The 22,592-nt window shown below is 46.6% G+C and overlaps 1 protein-coding gene across 3 annotated transcripts in view; it reads right to left on the bottom strand.

Moving 5' to 3' along the window:
* LOC130366974 (uncharacterized) overlaps positions 1–13,051 on the bottom strand; it is a 306,433-nt gene extending 293,382 nt beyond the window's left edge. For all 3 annotated transcript variants that reach the window (XM_056569362.1, XM_056569366.1, XM_056569373.1), the window contains exon 1: positions 13,023–13,051. The gene's annotated coding sequence lies outside the window, so the exon portion shown is untranslated. The remainder of the gene's footprint in view (positions 1–13,022) is intronic.
* Positions 13,052–22,592: the final 9,541 nt, after the last annotated feature.

The raw sequence follows: 22,592 nt of genomic DNA, 5'->3' as shown, positions 1-22,592 counted from the left end.
GATGGAGGCTGGAGAAGTGGAGATCAGGCAGTCAGGTGGAATGATGTGTTGCGGAGAGAGTTCAACTTCTGAGGCATCCGAGGAACGAGAGAGAGCATCGGCCCTAATGTTCTTATCAGCAGGCCGAAAGTGAATCTCAAAATTAAATCGGGCAAAGAACAGAGACCACCGGGCCTGGCGAGGATTCAGCCGTTGGGCAGACTGGAGGTAGGAGAGGTTCTTGTGGTCGGTGTAAATAATAACTGGAAATCTTGATCCCTCCAGCAGATGCCTCCATTCCTCAAGTGCTAATTTGATGGCTAGAAGCTCTCGATCCCCGATGGAGTAGTTCCTCTCCGCCGGAGAGAAGGTCCTAGAAAAAAAACCACAAGTGACAGCATGCCCGGAAGAATTTTTTTGTAGAAGAACAGCTCCAGCTCCCACTGAGGAGGCATCAACCTCCAATAGGAAGGGTTTGGAAGGGTCAGGTCTGGAGAGCACGGGAGCCGAAGAAAAGGCAGACTTGAGTCGTTTAAAGGCGTCTTCCGCTTGAGGAGGCCAAGACTTGGGATCGGCATTTTTTTTGGTTAAAGCCACGATAGGAGCCACAACGGTAGAAAAATGTGGAATAAATTGCCTGTAATAATTGGCGAACCCCAAAAAGCGTTGGATAGCACGGAGTCCGGAGGGGCGTGGCCAATCTAAGACGGCAGAGAGTTTGTCTGGATCCATTTGTAGTCCCTGGCCAGAGACCAAATATCCTAGAAAAGGAAGAGATTGGCATTCAAACAGACATTTCTCAATTTTGGCATAGAGTTGATTGTCACGAAGTCTCTGAAGAACCATACGGACATGCTGGCGGTGTTCTTCTAGATTGGCAGAAAAAATTAGGATATCGTCCAGATATACAACAACACAGGAGTATAACAGATCACGAAAAATTTCATTAACAAAGTCTTGGAAGACAGCAGGGGCGTTGCACAGGCCAAAGGGCATGACCAGATACTCAAAGTGTCCATCTCTGGTGTTAAATGCCGTTTTCCACTCATCCCCCTCTCTGATACGGATGAGGTTATAGGCACCTCTTAAGTCCAGTTTAGTAAAGATGTGGGCACCTTGGAGGCGATCAAAGAGTTCAGAGATGAGGGGTAGGGGGTAGCGGTTCTTAACCGTGATTTTATTAAGACCGCGGTAGTCAATGCAAGGACGTAGGGAGCCATCTTTTTTGGACACAAAGAAAAATCCGGCTCCGGCAGGAGAGGAGGATTTACGGATAAAGCCCTTTTTTAAATTTTCCTGGACGTATTCAGACATGGCAAGAGTCTCTGGGGCAGAGAGAGGATAAATTCTGCCCCGGGGTGGAGTAGTGCCCGGGAGGAGGTCGATAGGACAATCATAAGGCCTGTGAGGAGGTAGAGTCTCAGCTTGTTTTTTGCAGAAAACATCCGCGAAGTCCATATAGGCCTTAGGGAGACCGGTTACTGGAGGAACCACAGAGTCACGGCAAGGGTTACTGGGAACCGGTTTTAGACAGTCCTTGGAACAAGAGGGCCCCCAACTCTTGATCTCCCCAGTGGACCAATCCAGGGTTGGGGAATGAAGTTGAAGCCAGGGAAGTCCTAGGAGAATTTCCGAGGTGCAATTGGGGAGGACCAAAAGTTCAATCCTCTCGTGATGAGATCCGATGCTCATTAGAAGGGGCTCCGTGCGGAAACGTATGGTACAGTCCAATCTTTCATTGTTTACACAATTGATGTAAAGGGGTCTGGCGAGACTGGTCACTGGGATGTTGAACCTGTTGACGAGAGAGGCCAAAATAAAATTTCCTGCAGATCCAGAGTCCAAGAAGGCCACAGTAGAGAAGGAGAAGGCAGAGGCAGACATCCGCACAGGCACAGTAAGACGTGGAGAAGCAGAGTAGACATCAAGGACTGTCTCACCTATGTGCGGAGTCAGCGTACGTCTTTCCAGGCGGGGAGGACGGATAGGACAATCCCTCAGGAAGTGTTCGGTACTAGCACAGTACAGGCAGAGGTTCTCCATGCGGCGTCGTGTCCTCTCTTGAGGTGTCAGGCGAGACCGGTCGACCTGCATAGCCTCCACGGCGGGAGGCACAGGAACGGATTGCAGGGGACCAGAGGAGAGAGGAGCCGAGGAGAAGAAACGCCTCGTGCGAACAGAGTCCATATCTTGGCGGAGCTCCTGACGCCTTTCGGAAAAACGCATGTCAATGCGAGTGGCTAGGTGAATGAGTTCATGTAGATTAGCAGGAATTTCTCGTGCGGCCAGAACATCTTTAATGTTGCTGGATAGGCCTTTTTTAAAGGTCGCGCAGAGGGCCTCATTATTCCAGGATAATTCTGAAGCAAGAGTACGGAATTGTACGGCATACTCGCCAACGGAAGAATTACCCTGGACCAGGTTCAACAGGGCAGTCTCAGCAGAAGAGGCTCGGGCAGGTTCCTCAAAGACACTTCGGATTTCCGAGAAGAAGGAGTGTACAGAGGCAGTGACGGGGTCATTGCGGTCCCAGAGCGGTGTGGCCCAAGACAGGGCTTTTCCAGACAGAAGGCTGACTACGAAAGCCACCTTAGACCTTTCAGTGGGAAACTGGTCCGACATCATCTCCAGATGCAGGGAACATTGGGAAAGAAAGCCACGGCAAAACTTAGAGTCCCCATCAAATTTATCCGGCAAGGATAGGCGTAGACCAGGAGCGGCCACTCGCTGCGGAGGAGGTGCAGGAGCTGGCGGAGGAGATGACTGCTGAAGCTGTGGTAGTAACTGCTGTAGCATAACGGTCAGTTGAGACAGCTGTTGGCCTTGTTGCGCTATCTGTTGTGACTGCTGGGCGACCACCGTGGTAAGGTCAGCGACAACTGGCAGAGGAACTTCAGCGGGATCCATGGCCGGATCTACTGTCACGATGCCGGCTGGCAGGTAGTGGATCCTCTGTGCCAGAGAGGGATTGGCGTGGACCGTGCTAGTGGATCGGTTCTAAGTCACTACTGGTTTTCACCAGAGCCCGCCGCAAAGCGGGATGGTCTTGCTGCGGCGGTAGTGACCAGGTCGTATCCACTAGCAACGGCTCACCTCTCTGGCTGCTGAAGATAGGCGCGGTACAAGGGAGTAGACAGAAGCAAGGTCGGACGTAGCAGAAGGTCGGGGCAGGCAGCAAGGATCGTAGTCAGGGGCAACGGCAGGAGGTCTGGAACACAGGCTAGGAACACACAAGGAAACGCTTTCACTGGCACGATGGCAACAAGATCCGGCAAGGGAGTGCAGGGGAAGTGAGGTGATATAGGGAAGTGCACAGGTGAACACACTAATTGGAATCACTGCGCCAATCAGCGGCGCAGTGGCCCTTTAAATCGCAAAGACCCGGCGCGCGCGCGCCCTAGGGAGCGGGGCCGCGCGCGCCGGGACAGGACCGAGGGAGAGCGAGTCAGGTACGGGAGCCGGGGTGCGCATCGCGAGCGGGCGCTACCCGCATCGCGAATCGCATCCCGGCTGGAAGCGGAATCGCAGCTCCCCGGGTCAGTGGATCTGACCGGAGCGCTGCAGCGGGGAGAGTGTAGCGAGCGCTCCGGGGAGGAGCGGGGACCCGGAGCACTCGGCGTAACAAGTACACTACAAGTGTGCACCACGCCAGCACCATATGTGGCTGCTCGTAGCAGCGGATTGCTGCTCCAAACAGGACACATGGGGGGTACAGCTGGAGGCAGTGACCCTACTCTAACATCATGTTGTCTAACATTATACAACCTTTTAGATGGCTTACTATAAGCCGGTTGATTTGTGCCAACATTTCAGATGATGCCTCTTTAAGCTAAGACAAGTCCCAAACTAATGCTCAGGTACTGGCTAATAGTGCAGGTGATGCAGATAACTAGAATATGTACCTTTTTCTGTGAATTCGTTAAGTGTGACCCTACTCTTAAGCTGTAAAATAGTACAATTGTATTAAGAATGGTGCAGCGAGACAAAGATCGCTACGAGTCAAGGAGGGAACAGCAATGCCACGCATATCTACAGGCTCGTTCTCCAGATTGGTATGGGTCTCAGCACTGAGACCCAGACCAATCAATATGTTTGGCATGTCCATGACATGTTAGATTAGTTAATCAGGGGGTTATATTTGCATATGTATAGTGGTCCATTAAGGAAGGTTTAATTCATTTTGTAGGCTGACCAAATATTGTCTTAGGAAATTGAGCGATCAGCGATAATATTATTCTCTAGATCTAAATAAGTCTACTTACTAATTAGGGGGAACTTAGTATCTCAATGGGAGGTACAGTTGCCTTGCAGTGCAGTGCTCAAATCTGACCAGGGGCAGCATTTTCCTGGAATTTGTATATTCTTTGTCATTGTATTACTTTCTGCCAATATTCCATCTTACTGATAGGTTAATTGGTTTCTATGCAAATTGCTCTAGTCTGACCAGTTGTCGCAAATTAGATGCAAAGTGACAAGTTTTGTACAACTGTTGTAGAATATGTTGTTGCTGTTTAAACATCAAATAATTGGTCTCATCACTTGCAACCATTCTCATTCTTCCTTTTTGATTTATTTTGTTGAATAACACTGCCTACAAACCTTATTTAGTCTTATTGAGATCTAGGTCAGCAGCAAAAAAAACCCTAATGAGAATATAGTTATGCAACAGCTAGAGTGCAAATGCTTACACATCTCAGAGTTTTTTTTTATTTATTTATTTTTTTCAGAGACGAAAACACAGAGGATTAGAAATACATAATACTCATTGGCCGTGGCTGCTCTTATTTCCTTAATAGGATGTTTCTTTGTTGCAAATGTTATTTCCTATGTTTTTGTCAGCTAGAAATGCTTTTCCAAAATCCCAAAAAAACTGTTGAACTATTCCCAAGAGAAATATCATTGAATCTGAGCAACCGGTAAAATCCCTAAAGTTGAAATTAATTAGGTTTAAAAGATTCTACAATCTGCTTCTGATTAGTACTGAAAGAGCACTGTGCATTATTAATGCCCCTAACTAAAGAAAAACACTGGTGGTTCTATTATCCATCGCTGGTAAACACATACATATAGATAGCTACATCAACCATAAGATTAAAATTAATGAGTGCTTAAATGGATAACACAGATTATGACACTGGAACATCATAAGGATTTTTTGCCTTCCTCTGGATCAACACAGTTGGGTTATGGGTTGAACTTCATAGACTCTTGTCCTTTTTGAACCTTATGAACTATGCAACTATATATTAGAAAGCAAGTGAGTAGTCAGTTCTTGAAGTTAATGTGTAGGTGACAGGAAAAATGGGCAAGCATAGGGATCTGTGCAACTGTGGACTGTGGTCTGGAATTTGTCACGATAGCAAGTTAGAGGTAGTGTTGTGGTATGCAGTAGTTAGTACCTACCAACAAAAGCATCATGGATGCACAAGGTGCATGGGAAGGGAAGGATAGCCAGTCTGGTCTGATTTCACAGAAGAACTTCTTTAGCACATATTGCTGAGTTGAAGAGGTTAGCCAGGAATAGAAAAACACAGCTAATTTCTTTAAAAACAGCTCTACATGTGTCTCCAGGTTGGGTGTGGTTTTCAACTTTGGTCCATTCACTTCAATGGAACTGAGCTGCAGAACCACACCCAACCTGAAGACAAAAGGGGGGCGTTTTTTTGATAGAAAGCTCTGTTTTTCTATTCCTGGATAACCCCTTGAATGTTGGCATGGCTATAATATGGAGCTCCACATATGGAGCAGCATAACCATAGACCAGTATTTCCCAACCAGGGTGCCTCCAGATGTTGCAACACCTGGAGGCACCCTGGTTGGGAAACACCAACATAGACTTTCCACAATGCCTATGTTGACCACTATGCACTGTGCACATGCCTAAAATGGGTGTTTACCAGAACTGGACTATGGAGAAATGGAGGAAGGTGGCCTAATATCATAAATCATGTTCTCACTGTTTCAGTGAAAAAACGCTGTGCCCAAATGTTAGCTGCAAGTAAATAGTAAACTGCAAAATGCCAGATCCAAAATGCCAGATCATTTGGGCATTTTTTTTTATTTATTATTTTTTTATCCTTTGGGCTTTTTCAGCTATTTTTGGCTCAGAGGCTGGTTTTCAAAAATGACCTCAAGTTCAGAGTATGGCGTTTTTTTCACAGAAATCTCAGCGTTTTTCTCCCATAGAAGTCTAGGGGAGTGAAAAAGCATCAAGAAAAACAGCATGTGGGTTTTAACTTTGGTGTTTTTGACCTTAGCAATCCAAAAAAGGGATACAGATACCTTATTTTTATAAAAATTTCATATGGTACCATTAAAAAAATAAAAAAGATACTGTAGTGATGGAAAAAATTGCATTTAATGAAATTTATATTTTTTATAACAACATTTTTATACCTTTTTTAACAGGGATCAATTTATGTGAGCAGGCAGGGAACTAAAAATTTTGCCGACAATAATAAAAATGTAGAAAGGGGCCATTTAAATGTAAAAATAATATATTTTTAAAAATTAATTTTGTAAAACTTTTATTACTAATTTATTTGAACAATGTGTTTAATAAAGTGTCTGTGTGTTTTTAACTTTTTTAACTTTTTTTCTTTATTTTTTAATTTAGGTAGTACTACTACTTCCAGCATGAAACAGACTGTTCCATAATGGGAGTAGTAGTACCTGTACTAATAGATAGATCGCTCCAGGTGTCACTTCTGACACCCATTGTGATCTTCCTATATAATGTATAGAAGCCAGTGGCACAGCCGCTCTTCTTCACTATCCTGCACTATGTTCTGCGATGTTAAGTTATTCACATCACAGATTCATATTTCCCACAGAGAGCTGTGATTAGCCAGATGGTTCCAACCAATCACAACTGTCTGCAGGAAATATGAATAATAGGTATATATGTCAGTGCAGGGGACCATAGAAGAGCGGCTGTGCTGCCCGCATCTATACATTACACAGAACGATCGCATCAAGTGTCAGGAGTGACACCCACTGTGATCTTTCCTTAACTGCAGATACTACTGCTCCCAACATGGAGCACATTCCACTCAGAAGTGACACCTGTTGCAATCTGTCTATTAATGGAGGTACTACAGCTCCCAGCATGGAGAGTAGTACCTGCAGTTAAGGAGAGATCACAGTGGGTGTCACTCCTGACAACCGCTGCAATCGTCCTTCATCCTTCTGAGATGCGCAGCGGCTTTCTCCTGCCCTATGCATCTCTGCACTATACTCCGGGCCAGCCAGTAATGTGAATAGAATTCACATCACTCATTCATATTTCCCACTGAGAGCGGTGATTGGTTGCCACCATCCGGCCAATCACCACTCTGGGCGGAAAATATGAATGAGTGATGTGAATTCTATTTACATCACTGGCCGGCCCGGAGTGTAGTGCAGAGATGCGAGTGCTGTATAGAGCCGCTCTGCATCTCTGCAATAGATAGGACGATTGCATCGGGTGTCAGGAGTGACAACTGGGGAAATCTATTAGTACAGGTAAAACTATTCCCATCAGGGAACAGTCTTTTCCATGCTGGGAGTAGTAGTACTATCTAAAAAAGTAAAAAAATTGAGAAAAAAAAGTGAAACACACAAACTTTATTAAACACTACTTTGAGTACCCGGCGTTGCCCGGTTTTTCCTTCCTAATCCTTGTTGGGGATGAAAATAAACAAAGGAGGAAGCTTTTGACTTCATATCCAGTCCTCATATATTGTTGTCATATCCCAACCCGACATTCCGACCTCCTATCCCGTCCTCTTATCTTGACCTCCTGTCCCGACCTCCTATCCCGACCTCCTATCCCGATCTCCTATCCCATTCTCCTATCCCGTCCTCCTATCCCCACCTCCTATCCTGACCTCCTATCCCGTCCCCCTATCCCGTCCTCCTATCTCGACCTCCTATCCCGACTTTCTATCCCGACCTCCTATGCTGTCCTCCTATCCCGTCCTCCTATCCCGTCCTCCTATCCCATCCTTCTATCTCGACCTCCTATCCCGACCTCCTATCCAAATCTCATATCCCGTCTTCCAATCTCGACCTCCTATCCTGACCTCCTATCCTGACCTCCTATCCCGACCTCCTATCCCAACCTCCTATCCCGTCCTCCTTTCCCGTCCTATCTCGACCTCCTATCTCGACCTCCTATCCCATCCTCCTATCTCGACCTCCTATCCCGACCTCCTATGCAGACCTCCTATCCCGTCCTCCTTTCCCGTCCTCATATCTCGACCTCCTATCTCGACCTCCTATCCCATCCTCCTATCCTGAACTCCTATCCCAACCTCCTATCCAGACTTCCTATCCCGACCTCCTTTCCCATCCTCATATCTCGATCTCCTATCTTGACCTTCTATCCCGTCCTCCTATCTTGACCTCCTGTCCCGACCTCCTATACCGTCCTCCTATCCCATCCTCCTATCCCGACCTCCTATCCCGATCTCCTATCCCATCCTCCTATCCCGTCCTCCTATCCCCACCTCCTATTACCACCTCCTATACCGTCCTCCTATCCCATCCTCCTATCCCGACCTCCTATCCCGATCTCCTATCCCATCCTCCTATCCTGACCTCCTATCCCGACTTTCTATCCCGACCTCCTATGCTGTCCTCCTATCCCGTCCTCCTATCCCGTCCTCCTATCTCGACCTCCTATCCCGACCTCCTATCCCAATCTCATATCCCATCCTCCAATCTCGAGCTCCTATCCCGACCTCCTATCCCGACCTCCTATCCCGTCCTCCTTTCCCGTAATATCTCGACCTCCTATCTCGACCTCCTATCCCATCCTCCTATCTCGACCTCCTATCCTGACCTCCTATCCAGACCTCCTTTCCCGTCCTCCTTTCCCGTCCTCATATCTCGACCTCCTATCTCGACCTCCTATCCCATCCTCCTATCTTGACCTCCTATCCCGATCTCCTATCCCATCCTCCTATCCCGTCCTCCTATCCCCACCTCCTATCCCGTCCTCCTATCCCCACCTCCTATCCTGACCTCCTATACCGTCCTCCTATCCCGTCCTCCTAACTCGACCTCCTATCCCGACTTCCTATCCCGACCTCCTATCCTGTCCTCCTATCCCGTCCTCCTATCCCGTCCTCCTAGCTCGACCTCCTATCCCGACCTCCTATCCCAACCTCCTATCCCGTCCTCCTTTCCCGTCCTCCTTTCCCGTCCTCCTATCTCGACCTCCTATCTCGACCTCCTATCCCATCCTCCTATCTTGACCTCCTATCCCGACCTCCTATCCAGACCTCCTATCCCGTCCTCCTTTCCCGTCCTCATATCTCGACCTCATATCTCGACCTCCTATCCAGACCTCCTGTCCCGACCTCCTTTCCCATCCTCATATCTCGACCTCCTATCTTGACCTTCTATCCCGTCCTCCTATCTCAACCTCCTATCCCAACCTCCTATCCAGACCTCCTATCTCAACCTCCTATCCCAACCTCCTATCCAGACCTCCTATCTAGACCTCCTATCCTGACCTCCTATCCTGACCTCATATCTCGTCCTCATATCCCGTCCTCCTATCTCGACCTCCTATTCTGACCTCCCATCCCGTCCTCATATTCCGACCTCCTATCCTGACCTCCTATCCCGGTCCTCCTATCCCGACCTCCTAACCCGTCCTCATATCCCGTCCTCATATCTCGACCTCCTATCCTGACCTCCTATCCCGACCCGTAATATGTGTACCAGATATTGAAATAGCTCCAGCCGTACGGAAATTATATGGGAACATACATTTCCCTTTGATTTGCATGGGACTTTAAATAAAAACCATAACCCTCACAAATGGGGGTATTTAAGGGTTAAATTAACTATCCTATATTTTAAGTGGACATATAAGTAACAAGTGACCAAGTATTATCGAAATATCTCCAGCCGTTTGGAAGTTATGCAATAACATTTATTTCCCATTGACTTGTATGGGACTTTAAACATAAGCCCCGCACCTGACAAATGGGGGTGAGTAAGGGTTGAATTACCTATCCTATGTTTGTTGTTGACATATAAGTAACTTGTGTGCCAAGTTTCATGTTAATATCTTTAGCCGTTTGAAAGTTTTTGTGGAACATACACACATACATACATACACACACACGTTGAGTTTTATATACCGTATTTATCGGGGTATACCACGCACCGGCCTATAACACGCACCCTCATTTTACCAAGGATATTTGGGTAAAAAAAGTTTTTTACCCAAATATTCATGGTAAAATGAGGGTGCGTGTGTGTGAATGTGTATACCCCGATACAGCCCCAGGAAAGGCAGTGGGAGAGAGGCCGTCGCTGCCCGCTTCTCTGCCCCTGCCTTTCCTGGGGTCTAGAGCCCTGCTGCCGCCGCTTCTCTCCCGCTGGCTGTCGGCGCCGCTGCCCGTTCTCTCCCCCTGACTATGGGTGCCAGTGCCCCATTGCCGGCGCCGATAGCCAGGGGGAGAGAAGGGGCAGCGGCACCCATTGCCGATGCCGTTGCCCCATTGCCTCCCGCCATCCCCAGTTGCATAATTACATGTTGCCGGGGTCGGGTCCGCGCTGCTTCAGGCCTCCGGTGTGCGTCCCCTGCGTCGTTGCTATGCGCTGCACGGCGCGGCGCAATGACAAGTGACATCATTGCGCCGCGCCGTGCAGCGCATAGCAACGACGCAGGGGACGCACACCGGAGGCCTGAAGCAGCGAGGACCCGACCCCGGCAACAGGTAATTATGCAACCGGGGATGGGGGGAGGCAACGGGTGGCGGCGCCGGCAATGGGTGCCGCTGCCCCTTCTCTCCCCCTGTCTGTCGGCGCCGCTGCCCCATTGCCGGCGCGGCTTCTCTCCCCCTGGCTATCGGCGCCGGCAATGGGGCGCCGGCACCGATAGTCAGGGGGAGAGAACGGGCAGTGGCGACGATAGCCAGGGGGAGAGAAGGGCCGGCAGCAGGGCTCTAGACCCCAGGGCAGGCAGGGGCAGAGAAGCCGGCAGCGCTGGCGGTCTCTGCACCTGCAAAGCCGCTGCAGTTCATTGATTTAAATCGCCCACTTATCGGCGTATAACTCGCAGGTAGACTTTAGGCAAAAAATTTTAGCCTAAAAAGAGCGTGTTATACGCCGATAAATACGGTATATAGATATGACTAAAATACATTACTAATAAAAATAAAAATAAATTAATTATAAAAAATATATTATTTTTACATTTGAATGGCCCCTTTCTACATTTTTATTATTGTCAGCTAAATTTTTTGGTACAGAAGGGAAATAGATCAGCTCACGACTTGGAGACTCCAGACACAAACGGATGATATTCTGGAAACACGGATACAGGGATCCGCCTATCCCCGTAGCATTCAGGCAGAGAACAAGAGGAAAATTCAGCTCCCAAGGTGCATGACTAAGAGCTTTTGCTCGAAATGCGTCACGTTTCACTTCGATTTTAAAGTGACATGCTACCAGTCACTTCCATCACGGAATTTTATTTTTTATTGGATGAAGTAAACATTTAGTTTTATTGTACTTGCACCTTGGGAGCTGGATTTTCCTCTTGTTCGCTGCCTACATTTTCTGGTGGCTGCCCACTCACATAAATTGGTTCCTGTTTAAAAAATAATTAAAATTTTGTTAATATTCCATCCCTACTGCATCCTTTTTTTTTTTTTTTTTGTACCCAGAAACACCAGAAAAAACACTGGGAAAATCAGTGGCAGTTTTTCTGGCATTTTTAAGCCTAAAAAAAATGCAATGGAAAAAACTTCAGTGGAATCCTAGCCTTATAAAGTCTTTACTATAACCTCTTAAAAAGTTAAAATTTCACTGCATCACCATAATCAGTATATAAATAGTTAGATAGATACCGTATTTTTTGCCGTATAAGATGCACTTTTTCTTCCCCAAAACTGGGGGGGAAAAGTTGGTGCGTCTTATACGGCGAATTCACACCTATCGCAGCGGTCCCTGCGGCCATCATCGGCCGGGACCCGCGGATAATACAGGACATCACCGATCGCGGTGATTCCCTGTATTAACCCTTCAGATGCGGCGATCAAAGCTGACTGCCGCATCTGAAGGGAAACTGACACTAACCCGGCTGCTCAGTCGGGCTGTTCGGGACCGGACCGGTGCGGCGAAATCGCGGCGTCCCGAACAGCTTACAGGACACCGGGAGGGACCTTACCTGCCTCCTCGGTGTCTGCTCCGTGCCGGGATCCCCTTCATGGCCGGCGCTCTCCTTCGACGTCATCACGTCGTCGTGCACGCCATCCCGTCATCCAATAGGAGCAGCGTGCATAGCGACGTGATGACGTCGACGTGATGACGGCGATGGAGAGCGTGGATCCCGGGGAAGAAGACGTCCGGAGCGTCGGGCACACCACAGGGCCGCGGCGACAGCGATGGAGCGACATCCAGGGCAGCGGTGACGGGTCCAGAGCGGCGGGGACACGTGAGTATTACCTCCTATCCAGTGGTCTTCAACCTGCGGACCTCCAGATGTTGCAAAACTACAACTCCCAGCATGCCCGGACAGCCAACGGCTGTCCGGGCATGCTGGGAGTTGTAGTTTTGCAACATCTGGAGGTCCGTCGGTTGAAGATCACTGTTGGGTTCAGAATCTTTTTTTTCTAGATTTTGCACCTTTAAAATTGGGTGCGTCTTATATGCCGGTGCGTCCTATAGGGCGAAAAATACGGTTGATAGATAGATGGATAGATAGTTAGATAGATAGATAGATAGATTGGAGATAGATATTACATACATCTGCTGCATGCACATGCTTTTACAAACTTTTTTTAGATAAATGGAACAGGCAAATCTGAACATTAGTGAACATACTATATGTCCTTACAATAAATAAGCCATGTGTAGGCAGCCATGTGCATGCACAGTGTAGCTTCATTTCAGTATTAGAGTTTATTACGACGTCACTCTCAGGCCAAGTGACAGACATGTCCAGCTCTCACACCAAGCAGTCTACATGCATAAAATCAAAGCACAAGACTCCATTAAAACCATTAAAAAACTATATAAAACACAGAAAGTCATCGTACCTGTTTTGCTATGCTGAATGCTGTTATTGTCTGAGTTGCCTGGGAAGCTGCATGTAGGTAGGAGGAGACTTAAGCCATGCAGGTCTTATTTCATTGACACACCAACCGGTGATCATAGAGGTTACTGTATTTTCTTTCATATTCACTGAACTGCAGGACAAACATCCAGGGAAGTGTATAGAACGGGACCCTTCAAACAGCCCTGCCAGCAAGCAAACAGACCCAAACAGCCAGGTGTCAGAGTTCAGTAGGTTTGGTTTATCGCAATAATTCACATACAAGTTCTACTTGCAGCATGCAGTATAACATAGACATGAATGTTCTCTGTACAAACATAAACCTGTGGGCTTCTTACTCAAGCTTGTCAGGTACAGTCCCAAAATCATTCTTTTTAGTACAGTGTAAGGCTGGGTTCACACTGCAGAATTTCATGGCATAGTTTCTGCCAGAGATCGAGCCGGCGGCGTTAGGACCGAGCAGACTGCATTGCTGCCCCCATAGACTACAATGCATTTCTGGGTAGATCATTTGGGAGATCTGCTCAGAAATGCATTGCCATCTATGGGGAGGGCAATGTAGTCCACACGGTCCTAGTGCCGCCGGCTCGACCTCCGACAGAAATTCTGCCCAGAAATTCCACAGTGTGAACCTAGCCTTACAGTATCCAGTGTACCCCAGACAAGCTGATCTTAGCTTCAGACCAACTCCTTCTGCTGCCCTCTGGCAATGCTCAAACAGCTGTGTGATCAGGTTCAGGACTGCAGCACACCACAGAACTGCAGTATAAGGCTGGGTTCACACTGCAGAATTTCTGGGCAGAATTTCTGCTGGAGATCAAGCTGGCGGCGCTAGGACCGAGCAGGCTGCATTGCTGCCCCTATAGATTGCAATGCATTTCTGGGTGGATCTTTTGGGAGATCTGCTCAGAAATGCATGGCCATCTATGGGGACGGCAATGTAGTCCGCGCAGTCCTAGTGCCGTCGGCTCTATCTCCAGGAGAAATTCTGCCCAGAAATTCCACAGTGTGAACTAGCCTATAAGGGTACGTTCAGACTACGGAATTTCCGCCTGTAATTCCGCTTTGAAATTGCAGGCAGAAATTCCGCTTACTAAATTGTACTGCATAGTGAATGGGTTGCCGTTCACAAATTCACACTCCGGAATTTGTGAAGCGGAATTTGTGAACGGAAAATCCGCTTGAAAATTTCCACCTGAAGAATTTCGTTGCTGATTCTTCAGGCAGAAATACTTGCGGAACACATTGCAGTCTATTAGAGACTGCTGTGTCCGTGCGGTCCTAGCGCCGACTGATTCCGTCAGCACTTGGCGCACTCGGAATCTCCGGGCGGGAATTTTCTGCCTGGAGATTCCACAGCGTGAACCTAGCCTAAGGGTACGTTTAGACGAGTGGATTTACAGCGTATTTTATGCTGCGGATCCGCCACTGAAGGACCTCTGTATGCTGCCTTTACATGTGCCTGCTCGGAGCGGCAATACGCCACTACGTGCAGACACACTGAAGGGATGTGTGAGTCGAAGCACATGCTGCCGCAATGTGCGAGTATACTGCGCATGCGTGGGGCAACTCTCACATTGCAGTGTGTCTGCAGGCACTTGTAAAGGCAGCATACAGAGGTCCTTCAGCAGCGGATCCGCAGCGAAATACGCACTGTAAATTCGCTCATCTGAACGTATCCTTAGGGTACATTAAGACGAGAGGATCCACAGTGTATTTTATGCTGCAGATCCACCGCTGAAGGACCCTTACAGGGTGCCTTTAGATGTGCCTGCTTGGAGCGTTAATACACCGCTACAAGCAAACACACTGCTGCGACGTGCGAGTTGCCGCGCATGCGCTGTGTACTCACACACATCGCGGCTACTCCCCGAGCTAGGACTAAAGAAGCTGCGATGCGCGAGTATACTGCACATGCGCGCGGCAACTCGCACATCGCAGTGTGTCTGCTCCGAGCAGGCACCCATAAAGGCAGCATACAGCGGTACTTCAGCGGCGGATCCGCAGCGTAATATGTGCTGGGGTTCCACTCATGTGAACGTACCCTAAGGCCGGGTTCGCACGGTGGAAAATGTGTGGAAAACACGAGTTGACATATTGCACATTTGACTAATCTGGCGGGCACTAGGAATGCTCAGAAATTCACCTTCTCATGGACAGCTAAGCGTTTCCTTGCAGAATCTGCAGGAAGAATAGATATGTCTATTGTTTTTGCCATCGCCGAAATCAGAATTTCCACAGCAGAAACATCTGCTGTGTGAATAGTGCAGCAGAATTCCATTGAAATCAATGGGACCCTGCTGCAGCGGAATATCTGTGTGGAATATCCCGAGCAAACAGTTTTTTTTAAATCAACTGGTGCAAGAAAGTTAAACAGATTTGTAAATTACTTCTATATAAAATATTAATCCTTTTAGTACTTATCAGCTGCTATATGCTCCACAGGAAGTTATTTTCTTTCTGAATGTCCTTTCTGTCTGACCACAGTGCTTTCTGCTGACACCTCTCTCCATTTTGGGAATTGTTTAGAGCAGAAGAGGTTTGCTATGGGGACTTGCTCCTACTCTGGACAGTTCCTAAAATGGACAGAAGTGTCAGCAGAGAGCACTGTGGTCAGACAGAAAGGAAATTCAGAAAGAAAAGAACTTCCTGTGGAGCTTATAGCAGCTGATAAGTACTGGAAGGATTAAGATTTTTAAATAGAAGTAATTTACAAAACTGTTTAACTTTCTGGCACCAGTTGATTAACCCCTTAAGGACACATGACGTACTGGAACGTCATGTGTCCACTCCCGATCTATAACGCGGGGCCACGGCGTGGCCCCGCGTCATAGCGGGTCGGGCCCGGCCTCTAACAACGGCCGGGACCCGTGGCTAATAGCGCGCGGCATTGATCGCTGTGCCGCGCGCTATTAACCCTTTAGACGCGGCGTTCAAAGTTGAACGCCGCGTCTAAAGTGAAACCGAAAGCATCCCGGCTAGCTCAGTGGGCTGTTCGGGATAGCCGCGGTGAAATCGCGGCATCCCGAACAGCTGACAGGACAGCGGGAGGGCCCCTACCTGCCTCCTCGCTGTCCGATCGCCGAATGACTGCTCAGTGCCTGAGATCCAGGCATGAGCAGTCATCCGGCAGAATCGTTGATCACTGGTTTCTTATGAGAAACCAGTGATCAACATAGAAGATCAGTGTGTGCAGTGTTATAGGTCCCTATGGGACCTATAACACTGCAAAAAAAAAGTGAAAAAAAAAAGTGAATAAACATCATTTAACTCCTCCCCTATTAAAAGTTTGAATCACCCCCCTTTTCCAATAAAAAAAAAAACACAGTGTAAATAAAAATAAAAATAAACATATGTGGTATCACCGCGTGCGGAAATGTCCGAATTATAAAAATATATCATTAATTAAACCGCTCGGTCAATGGCGTGCGCGCAAAAAAATTCCAAAGTCCAAAATAGTGCATTTTTGGTCACTTTTTATATCGTTTAAAAATGAATAAAAAGTGATCAATAAGTCCTATCAATGCAAAAATGGTACCGTTAAAAACTTCAGATCACGGCGCAAAAAATGAGCCCTCATACCGCCCCATACACGGAAAAATAAAAAAGTTATAGGGGTCAGAAGATGACAATTTTAAACGTATTAATTTTCCTGCATGTAGTTATGATTTTTTCCGGAAGTCCGACAAAATCAAACCTATATAAGTAGGGTATCATTTTAATCGTATGGACCTACAGAATACATATCAGGTGTCATTTTTACCGAAAAATGTACTACGTAGAAACGGAAGCCCCCAAAAGTTACAAAACAGCATTTTTTTTTCAATTTTGTCGCACAATGATTTTTTTTCCCGCTTCACCATAGATTTTTGGGCAAAATGACTGACGTCATTACAAAGTAGAATTGGTGGCGCAAAAAATAAGCCATCATATGGATTTTTAGGTGTAAATTTGAAAGAGTTATGATTTTTTAAAGGCAAGGAGCAAAAAACGAAAATGCAAAAACGGAAAAACCTCCGGTCCTTAAGGGGTTAAAAAAATAAAATAAAATACATTTTCCAGTGGAGTACCCCTTTAAATTAGACTCTTGACTGTAAGGAAACACTTTTTCTAATGCTGACAAAAATCGAATAAACTTGTTTACATCACGTATCATCTGATATAGATTAAAATACATACTGTAAAACTTAATCCCCCAGATAGATCATTTATCTGTTCTTGACTTAATATAGTTGCTGACAAATAAACACCAGAAAATGAAAAGAATGACTGGTCAAATCCCCTGCGATCAGACACTTATCCCCTATCCTGTCGAAATGGGATACGTTTTTAATAGCTGGATAATCTCTTTAAGGTGTATTCACACATACAGTATTCAGTGCATATTTTATGCTGCAGATTATATGCTGCAGATTTCAATGTAAACTAAATGACTGAATACAGCATCAAGTCTGCAGCTTCAAATCCTGAGCATCAAATATGCGAAGGATACTGGACATGTGAATATACCCTTAATGTAGAAAATTATTATTTGAAGAAAACAGTGGTGCTGAAGCATCATCTCTATTTTGTATGTGGATGATCTGCTGACACCTTTCTGCTTGCTCAAAGAATATTTAATATTTCAAAATGCTTAGGCTTCATTAAAATGTCCTCTACTCATATATGTATGTATTCCCGGAATGTGCAATCCTAGCTCATTTATCAGTTACTTGACATATCTGCTTGTTGAAGTCATGCATACATATATTTGTAAGTGCTATATGTTGTATGTCTCCAAAAGCTATCAATGACATTGCCATATGATTAAAAAAGGGCAACTTTATTTTCCAGGCTGCTACATTCTGTTATTATTCTAGGATTAAAGTATATTTTATTTCAGTGAGGATTCTCCCAATATATTGGTGGGATATATTAGGCAGCATGTCATTGGTCTGTGGTTGAAGTGTATGTGTTGAGCGCACGCAAAATCACCAATTCGGTCAGGGCATCTTCAAAATGGCAGCTCTTGTAGGGTGCAGTACTTATTGGTTAGTACCAATAAAAAGATGTCCAAGGAAGGATAATCTCTGACTGGATCATGGGCCCCTAAGGCTTATTAATGTGTGTGTGGATGAAAGGTGAATTTCTCTGGTCTACCATCAGAGGATCCTGCAATAAAACATGTAAAGGAAAGGCTCTTACAATCACATGTCACTGATATCCAATAGTATTAAAATAAATGGGATCTCACACGCTTGTGTGATGTTGTTTTTTCCTTATGTAGGGCCAACTGGGGACAAAAATAGGCCCGGGCATTTGAGACTAAGCAACCTACTTTGGCTATGGGTGATGGCCACAACAGGGAAGGAGCAAGATGTTAGTCATAGTTGTGTATAATATGGTATATAATGGAATTCTAAATAAAAAATAAATAAATAAATAAATAAATATATATATATATATATATATATATATATATATATATATATATATGGTAAGGCCTGCGCAGCTGGCCTGTAATTGTGGGAGGAGCGGGATGACCATAAGAACCCACGGCACTCCGCCTCCAATGACTCCGTGGGTTCTTCGCTACGTCAGCTGACTCCGCATCATCTGACCGGAAGTGGTCAGACGTCTTCCTCCACGCTCGAATCCTCACTGGTGAGTAGCTGGGGACGCCGGGGGATGTGCCGTCAGGCTGCATGGTCGCGCAGGCGACCGGTGGACGGCCCGGCTTCCCCCCAGCTATCCTCGGCACATTACCGTATGCGCCTTAAACGTTCGGGATGTGGTCCCGGTATCCTGGTGGCAGGCCTCATCTGCCTGCCCCCATGCCTGTAGGTCGATCCTCATTTTCCCTGCTCCTGTCAGCCGCCCTCCGTACCTACGCCGCGCTCCACCACTCCCCCCTCACCTCCCGCACTATCACGCACTTTGACACTCTTTATAAAAAATAAAAATAAAAATAAATGAGGGGGTTATATATAATTAATAAATATTAATAATAATGTTAAATAATAAACATGCGATTTCCGCAGCAGGGCGGGGGGTTGGACTCCCGGGCGGTCCGGGGTGTTCATGGCAGTTACGTCACAGGCGCAGCACAACAGGTCCCCCTAGACTGCTGTGGACACCTTAGGGTGGCAGGGAAGTCAACTTTCCAGTTACCTTTCCGGCATAGCAACACCTCCTCATATATAATCACTGTCACTGTAAATGATCGTATACTAGCCATACTGAACATCTACCGCACCACCCTCTTGACTATGTTCAAGCCGCAGGTTATCAGCACTTGCTACCATACTTCGCTTAGCTCAGCTCACGGAGCAAATTTAGTTTATTGCTAGCACCTCCGCGGTCATACAGTTAGCCGTCTAATTTACAACGCAGTATTCCCATCCGCATGTCGTACATTTACGCATTCAATCTCACGCGCCCTGTCATACTTACCGTTCATAGATATTAAGCTATCATGTTCCATATGATTAGTCTTACGCCTATAGATGCTTATGCTAGTTTAATATGGTGTTCGTGAGTCTCTGTTTTAATAGGTTCATCGCCTACGTCTCTACGCAGCAAACCAAACCAGTTAATTCGGTAGGTTAGATTCATGTACGTCCAGGTTTCACTTGACTAGAGTTCATTGGTTGGCCATGTGTTTGCAGGTTCAAGTTGTTGCCAGTTTTCTGGACCTTGGAGTTCTCTGACTCTATGTTTTAAGCTCATCTGCTGTTCCGCCATTTAGGTAAGCGCTGAGTTTCCTCAGGTTGGATCTTTTGGTGTACCTTCCGGGCAGTATAGCAGTTTATAAATCACACTATAAGCGGCCAGTTGTCGCCCCCCCCTTTACGCACATGTGTTGGTGTTGTATATAGCCCCTTATTAGCGTGGCAGCCTTTTGTCCACTTCCCTCATATCGTTCTGATAGTTGTGCGAGATTACTGTCCGTGGCGGGAGCCTTCTAGTCACTTCCTTCATGTGTGCACTTTGTTACCAGGTGGTGTCGTGGCATATTTGGTAGTTTCCCGGATATATTTCCTAGTTGGTATTCTTCTCCGGCCGGGCACGCATTTCTGGTTATTTCATCAGGCAGTTCGTGATATCTGCCTCAGGTATGTAGTCAGCCCGGTACTAAGAGGTTACATTGGTGATATATGTGATATGCTATAACTAAGTTTCTTCGCAGTAATCAGATCCCGCTTAAATTCTGCTGCCACCCGGTTCATAAGCCATCCTCGCCCATTGCCAGCATCATCCACTAGGTTGGTATAGTGGTATCTTCCCACGTACCTGAAACAGTACTAACCCTGTCTTTTCCATTTAGTTCCCTGGCCTTCACGTTGCCTGTATCCTTTCTTAGACTCCGGAACTTAGTTCACAGGGACATAAGGTGTGTATTTCTTATGGTTAGGGTCATACGGAGCAGAGTTGGTCATCCCAGATTTTAAGGTGTGTAATTTTCCCTTTAGGCTCAGTCAAAAGTCACTTCCTCGGGTAAGAGTTGTACATTATTATCCAAGTAATCACCTCATGAACCTGACACGTCTTCAGGTTGTGATTACTTGTATTGTCGGTGCACCTCTTTCACGGTGTAGTCACGTTCTTAAAAATGTAATTCATGGTGTTCTGGGTTGTTATGGTACTCGTATAACGTTTTGCGCCTGCCACCGGGCACATACTCATCTAGGCCCAGTTACGCATACAATTCTCATCCGACACGTCTTCGGATACTTTCCCTCTGTCCTGGTTTAAAGAGTTGTATATTATTATCCAAGTAATCATCTCATGAACCTGACACGTCTTCAGGTTGTGATTACTTGTATTGTCGGTGCACCTCTTTCTCGGTGTAATCACGTTCCCAAAAATGTAATTCATGGTGTTCTAGGTTGTTATGGTACTCGTATAACGTTTTGCACTTGCCACCGGGCACATACTCATCTGGGCCCAGTTACGCATACAATTCTCATCCGACACGTCTTCGGATACTTTCCCTCTGTCCTGGTTTAGACGGTCAGGTATGTTATAGGTAAGGTGTGGTGTCTTGGTGGTCAACTCCTTAGTTAAATCTAATTGTAGCTTGTTGCAAACAGGTTATTTAGTATCGGTTTGGGTTATTTTCCAGAATGTCGCACGCATCTGACATTGAGGATTCCGCTTCGGTACTGGAGAACGCAGCCAGAGGTCCCGATCAAGCTAGTGTCCCTTCCCTGAGAACATGGACCATTCCCAAGTTGACGGCAGAGCTGGTCAGAAGGGGCATTCCCTTCCCAGCTTCTGCCCGCAAGGCGGAATTGTACAGGATCCTCACTGCAGAGTCCGCCGGGCACAGCAGTGAAGAAGTTTCCATGTCCACTATTCAAACTTCACTTACTCAGTTGCATGCCATGATCAATAACCTAACCTCTGACATGAGCAACATGCAAAACAGGATGGCTGCCATGGAGTCCAGAAATACTGCAGGCACTTCTACCCCGGTTCCGCCTCCTACTGTGTCACCTTCACTAACCAGTATTTCAGGTACGCCATCTGCCATCCCCAACATTTCGCCAGCCCATTTTATTCCTGCCCATATCAGGAAGGAGATCTTGGAAGGCAGGGATATTAATCTGGCATCTTTGCTTATAGCGACTCATGATTTAAACGAAAATAAGACCATAGCCTGCGGAGATGTCTCGGTAGTCCTTAAGTCCAAAGATGCCAGATTGAATAGGAAGCTCACCTTATCCGAATTTTTTATGGCATTTAGCATCTTTCGGGACGTCATATGTTCGGCCAAACCAGATAGAAGGGAAGAACTAGATCAGTACCTCTATAAGATCACGAGTTAAGCCACAAATTCGGTGGGTATTTGTTCTATGAATACCACAAGTCTTTCTCAGCCAAAGCTGCCGCTGCCTTAAGCCAGTATAACTACAGTGTAAATTGGGCCATTGTAGACACAGAATTGTACTGCAATCATTTCTCAGGACTCAAACCCCCAGGGTGCGCCACTTGCCATTCCTCCTCACATACGACAGAATGGTGTGCCTCAGCCAGTTCAGAAGCTCCTCCCGAAACACCCAGCATGTCTAGATCTGCCCAACCTAGAGGTCCTAAGACGTCTGGTCTTACAGATAAGCTAGGCAGAGCGATACACTATTTAGGAAAATTGCAAATATGCAACAACTTTAACTACACCTCCTGCACTTACAGCCAATGCCGTCTACTTCATATCTGCTCAGTTTGTTTTAGGGCTCATCCTAAGACCGCATGCAGCCAAAAATCTGAGAAGTCCTGACTGGCGGTGGTGGATTCGGATCTCTTGGGACATTTTCTGCAGGGTCACCCCGACCAGCCTTTTGTCCGACACTTAGTCGCTGGCTTCCAGCATGGTTTCCACGTCGGCTTCGTGACCCTGCCACAGATGACCCATGAGTGTGGTAATCTAGCCTCCGCTACGTCAGACCCAGACTCAGTTACCAGCCTTATAAAAACTGAACTGGATAAGGGGTTTATCATTGGCCCGTTTGTTGAATCTTCTTTTGACATATGGAGAGTCAGCCCCATAGGGTTAGCGACGGGCAAGTTCAAC

The sequence above is a fragment of the Hyla sarda genome, chromosome 1 (assembly GCF_029499605.1).
Source record: "Hyla sarda isolate aHylSar1 chromosome 1, aHylSar1.hap1, whole genome shotgun sequence".
Lineage (NCBI taxonomy): Eukaryota > Metazoa > Chordata > Amphibia > Anura > Hylidae > Hyla > Hyla sarda.
The sequence above is the reverse complement of the archived record's forward strand: the minus strand, read 5'-3'. Positions and strand labels throughout refer to the sequence as shown.